The sequence below is a fragment of the Rattus norvegicus genome, chromosome 3 (assembly GCF_036323735.1).
Source record: "Rattus norvegicus strain BN/NHsdMcwi chromosome 3, GRCr8, whole genome shotgun sequence".
Lineage (NCBI taxonomy): Eukaryota > Metazoa > Chordata > Mammalia > Rodentia > Muridae > Rattus > Rattus norvegicus.
Genome location: NC_086021.1, coordinates 144,672,889 through 144,678,975, shown reverse-complemented (window position 1 = coordinate 144,678,975; position 6,087 = coordinate 144,672,889). Strand labels below are relative to the sequence as shown.

General features: G+C 39.3%; 1 protein-coding gene across 11 annotated transcripts in view; it reads right to left on the bottom strand.

Moving 5' to 3' along the window:
• The window catches only part of Slx4ip (SLX4 interacting protein), a 176,571-nt gene extending 170,493 nt beyond the window's left edge, over window positions 1-6,078 (bottom strand). For 3 of the 11 annotated variants that reach the window (XM_017591988.3, XM_063284384.1, XM_063284381.1), the window contains exons 1-3: window positions 4,981-5,153; window positions 4,692-4,834; window positions 2,679-2,783 (exon numbers count right to left, since the gene is read on the bottom strand). The gene's annotated coding sequence lies outside the window, so the exon portion shown is untranslated. Of the gene's footprint in view, window positions 1-2,678; window positions 2,784-4,691; window positions 4,835-4,980; window positions 5,154-5,940 lie in introns of those variants that run through there. The other 8 variants (XM_008762257.4, XM_063284385.1, XM_008762261.4 and 5 more) reach the window with 6 other exon arrangements.
• Window positions 6,079-6,087: the final 9 nt, after the last annotated feature.

The window sequence follows — 6,087 nt, the reverse complement described above, 5'->3', positions numbered from 1 at the left end:
CAAAACTCGCGTGCTTGCAAGTGTGTACGGACAGGGAGGCAAACAGCCTAAGCTTCTTAGGAAAATTAATTTGGGGAAGGAATAGAAGCTGATTAGACAATATCACATGATTTTCCTGTCATTTAAATACAAAACAGAGATAAACTCAAATAAAGAAAGTCAGTGACCTTCTAGATTATTCTGTGGGAAAATCTAGGGCAATGCAAAATCCTCATTTGTCTTTCTTTGAGTATTTCTGGCCTGTGTGACAAGCTTTCCAAAGCTGTCACCCCAGTTTAAGAGGTCAAATATTAACTCTAGGCATCTAACTTCTCCATTTCAAATTTTATCCAACAAATTGTTATGCTTCTATCATCTTAAAAAGCTTCCTAGCTACAGGCATAGAACAGATAACCATAGGGGCCTAGGATTTCTGATGTTACAGCTATAGCTAAAAACATGGGAAACCATCACTGTTGCACCGAACACACTTTTGTTATTATTAAACTCATATCCAGGGACAGACTTTAGTACAAGGTCAATAAGCGACAGATGAACAAAAAACAAAAAGAACCTTTTACCAGTGACAACTCAGATAAAGGTTAAAAGGCAACCTCAGCATAAAAGAGAACTGGCTGTTCCTATGACTTAGGAGTCAACCCTGAATGCCTAGTATGCTTATTAAAACCAAACCAAAACAAGCATCAACAATGGAAGAAAGAATCATTTAAACAACAAAAATCTAACTTTTCCCCCCTGTTATTAAATGTAACCAGATGTTGAAATACGGTAACAGGACCAATCCCAAGTATGGATTCTACTTTTCTGTCACTTGACAGTCATGCCAGTCATGTGACTAGGCCTCCCCTTCCTGCTAAGTCTTCAGTCCAGCAAACCCTGCATGGGATGTTTAACTGATAGTCCACATCTATTTATCATTGATCCGTTATCAGAAGCAACACACACAGATGCCCTCGTGCACTCCAACCATGTCTCCAGACTCTAGCAAAGCACATCCTTCTAAATGCTGCCTTTTCATATAGCCTGAGCCTATTCAACTCTGTGTCTCTAGTTCTTTCCATGAAATAGTATAGTCACTGTGCTCTGAGGTCATATACGTCAATAACTAGTTCTGTGCCTGAATCTCTGTGGATGACTAGTCTTAAACACACCCATTAATGTACAAGCAGATATCATGCTACTTTATAACCTAAAACCCATTCTGATTTATTTCTCCATCACCTTCATTTAAAAACAAACAAACAAACAAACAAACAAAAAGCATTCTGATAAGCATTAACATACTCTTCTTAAGATCTAATTTTTTGTGCAAAAATTGTATCAGTTAGAGAATATAACATTGGTTCTCTGGTTGGTAAGAGTTGAAGGACAGAGGGACATGAGGGATAGCTGGAGAAACTGGGGAAGAACTATTGGATGGGCAATAGAGGCTGGTGACAGAATCAAAACTCAGGCAACTAAACTTTTAATATAACATATCAATCTAAAATATTTTAACTACAAAAAATTAATATTTTCTAGAGAATCAAATCAGTGACATACATTAACTTTTATATCCAAGATATTTTAAAAGCTGTATTTTGTTGCTCCCACAGTAACATAAATCAAATCCAATTTTAAGCCAGCTTTGGTTTATTAAAAGCAACTGATGAGCCATTTTTCTATATCAGAGACACTAAACCTTAAAACATAAATGGTATTCAGGGAGCTCTGGGATGCCTCTGGTTTGGCTTTGTAAATCTCTACTTTGAGATCTCATTGGTCTCTAATGTACATGGATTACTGTCCAAAATCCCTAAAGTAGTACAGCCATAGTAAACTTCAAAGATTTAAGGCAGATTTAACTATTAGACATATACATACCAGGAGATAACAATCCTGGGCCTAGAGAAATGTCTCAGCAGTAAGAGTCCTCGTTGCTCTTGCTTTGGACATTCATCAGTAAGTCCCTACCTACCTCAGCACCTCACAACCATCTGTTAACTCCAGCTCCAGGAGATCAAATGCCCTGTCCTGAGTTCTACAGGCACTGCACTCACACATTCACACACACACACACACACACACACACACACACACACACACACACACATATACACACACAATTTTAAAAATGAATAAAAATAAATAAGCCAAATGGTCAAGCCTGTGACCCCAGTTACTCCAGAGACTGATAGAAATTATTAGTTAGCCTGGGCAACTCAGTAAGACACTGTTTCAAAACTAAAATGTTGGGGGAAAGGGTGTGTGGCTAGAATAATAGCTCAATGATAGAGCATTTGCCTAGCAAGAGAACGGTTCAATCCTAAGAACTAAATTTCCTTTTCTTTCTTTTTTTTTAAATACAGAGTTGGACCCAGGACCACATGCATATTAGGCAAGAACTCTGCCACTTAGCTACATCTCCAGCCACAGGTCTTGCATTTTTAAAATGACATATCTTATTCATAAAAAAATTAAGGCATAAACTGTATGAGAGAAAGGTAAAATCCCAACACAAAATGTTTTACCACTGTACTCTTCTAGTTTCATTGTACATGAACAGCAAGCACTAAATAACTTTTTTTTTCAATTCAAATAAGCTGGCAAAGAACAAGGTTAGGTGCAAATGAGCACACTGAAAACAAAAATCTCAATGGTTATCAACTAGTGAATTGTGCAGATGACTGTGTACCCACATACTGATGGCTGTCAGCAATTCAAACTGGCTGAAGAGTCTGTGAAGCTCCTGCCTAAGAGGCACCAAACCCTGACTTCAATCTGCAGTACCACGAAAGAAAAAACTAGAAGGAAAGAAGAAAATGAGCTATCAATATATCGAAGATGGCTCTCAAAATAGTTACACATACTCCCCCACACCCCACAAATAGAAACATGTAGTACAAGATTCCTTTGAAATAATGCTTCTGTCAGCAGCTAGAGGAAGTACCAAGGAACACAACCAAACTTTGGAGGGTGAAGGGTATGTTCATTATTTGATTGTGATGATGAGTCACCAGTGTAAAGCATACCCATGGAACATTTAAAAAAATGTTATTTGCACCACAATTTTATCTTAATAAGGCTATGTTTAAAAGAAGACCTTTTGATTTAAAAAGTGTACTTCTGGCCTTGGATAATATATTTAGATCACCTTCTTTTTCAAACAGATGCACAAAAGTAGAAAGCTGTAAAGTTTCAGTCATGGTAATATATAAACAAAATCTTAATAATCCAAGCTTTTTATAAAAACAACTATAGCTAATACTTTCATAGCTGTTACTATATGCCACATACTTCTTAAAAGATTTTTATTTTTTTAATTATATGTACAGGGGGTGTGCCTCTGTGCCAGTTTGCACATGTGAATGTGAATGTGAATGTAGGCACCTGCAGACTTTGAACACCTTGAGTCCCCAAGAAGCTGGAGTTATAGGCAATTGTGAACTGCCTGACATAGGTGATGGGAACTAAACTCAGGTTCTCTAGAAGAACAGCATACAGCTCTTAACTGCTGAGCCATCTCTCCAGTTCATGCCAGGTATTTTTAAGAAGCTCATTTCTTGTATTAACTTACCTAACTCTCACAGGAGTCCTACCTTACAAGTTAGGAAACTAAAGCCAAGAGTAAGTGATTATCTTTTAGATCCCAGAGCTGGAACTGGTCAGTGAAGGAAGTAGGATATAAAGCCAGGGAGGACGGTTTGAGAACTGATTTTCTTACCCATGTTCACTCTATCACTATCCTTAGTAGCAGCATTGCAAAAACTGCTAGCAAGCAATATTTCAGTATAATAATGTTTTCCTTCATACTCATAAAACATTAGTGTTAGACTCCGCAAAACAAGTGGCATTCATTCTTCTTTCCCACTTAAGACTGTTGAAAAGACATATATGGCAAAGCAAAAATTACTGGGAAGCTGTTTGACAAGGTAACCAATCACTGGGAAGCTAGCTCATCACCCACCCAATCTAATATTCCTCTTTATCTCCATAGGATTTTAAGCAAAGCCAACAAGGAAGGTGAAAAGCAGTCTTACTCCTAACAGCATGAAAAACATAAATGTCTCAAATACCTTAGTATCCTCTAAGCACCATATAGTCTTGATTTCTACCTGCAACTGGTCTGAAGTCTGGTTTAGAAGCTCCCCGGGTGATTGTCATGGGCAGCACAAGTTGAGAACTCCTGATATTGATTTCGCATACAGAAAGACACAGAAGAAAGCTTGGAGCTACCAAAAGCTAAGGTAAGCCACAGTCCAAAGTTTCCAAATCAATATTACATTGTGTCCGAGTGCAACTTCTACTCATTCCAAGTAGCATGCTCCCAGAAGATGCTGACCTGGCTGGTAGATGACTACTCTGAGCAGCAAGGCCACACTAACTGGAGTATTAGCCTCTTGACTTACAATTATGGTTATATACAGTGCCCAAGAAAAGGAGAAGTGAGAACATGAAGTTGCTTGTCCAGCAGTGTTAAGAAACATTAGAACATTATGTTCTTGGTCCCAGCTTAGCATGTATCAAAGCAAGTGAATGAAGTGAATGAAAAAGGATTGAGTTTTTGTTTTGCTTTGTTTTCAAGTTTACTTCTATATTTTATAGCACAGAACTAAGGATTCAACAAATGCAATGTATGAACGAATGAATGAATGAATGGGAAGAATATACAAACATAAAAACTACATCACATCTCTGGGAGCTATATTTACCTCTATTGATGCAGAAAGCCATACATTGATGAAATGATAAAATTTGCTGTTCCATTCATTTGGCTATTTTATTCAATGGAAATTCCCTCAACGTTGTTGGCCCTTTAAATCTCCGTCTCCCTGCACCCTGGTGTTTAACAGTTCTAATGGAAAGAGAAGGAAAACCTACGAGAAAAACTGTGGAAAGTCCCAAAATCCAAAGGAGAAAAATATAGTGGTATATATAAATAAGATGGGCAAACATTTCAGTCCAACTGAGGGAACAGCTAGGATGTCAGAAGTGTCTTACCTATGGTGGCAGGAGGTGGGTTCGGGCTTTATATGTGTTATTACTGTCCAGGGTCACTGGTGGACTAGCACCTGGATGTGAAAACTCAGACTAAAAGGCGGCGGGCCAAGCTTCAGAAGCTTTGGCCTACTTCCTGTTTCCCAGTGTCCCTCGCGCGTTTGAGAATGCAACCGGCGCCCAAACACAAGATGGCATGACGGACTTCACACACTTAGAAGCCAGTGCCAGGACCTACGATGGCGGCGAAGCCCTGGATAAGGTAACAGAATAGCCAGAAGGAACTGCCCAAACGAAAAATGGCTCGCGTCGATGATATCAAAGCTTTATGGAGACCAAAATAAAGATGGCGGCCAAAGCGGATTTTTTTTTTTTCTTAAAGAAGCTGGAAATGCCATGAATACGATTGGCAGATAATGTATCACTGAAGGTCAACGATACGTAGTGATGGACAACAACAAAAGCCGTACTTTCCATGGTATCACAAAACTATAGGGCAGGTGTAGAAAATATTTTTAACGAGGAATATTAAAAGGTTGAAAAATAAAGGTGATTTTCACAGGGTCAGGGAAAAAGTAATTAAAATATGTTTAAACATAATTCCATAATGTTTCGTGTGGCTCAAGAGAACAAAAGACTTATCCCTGAAGAAGAAAAAAAAAAAGAATGGCAAAACCAAGGAAATTAATCAACCGGATCCGGCACTGAATTGGAAACTCCCAACTTCTGCCAAACCAGATCCTTAGACTGGGCGGAAGTTCCCTGCAAGGCGACAGGCTCTGACTGCGCATGCCCGCTCTCCGACGTCTTCGCCGGACCGCAGGGCGGAGCTACTTTCTACAGTTCAGGTAGTCCTGAGAGAGGTGGGAATTGACAAATGAGTGACAGAACGAGGCGCCTTATGATTGGTCAGAGCAGGAAAAGCCACAAGAATGGTGGTAGCTTCATTCATTCTACAAATACCTTTTGAGAGAGCAGAGAGCCGCAAGCTCTGTCGCCTTCTTGGCGCTGTGATGTGTTTTTATACCTTTTCCGTTTTGGTAGTTTGCACAGACAAAATACACGTCGGCCCCGTAAGGTTTCCGGTGACGGCCGCAGCTTTTCTCTGCG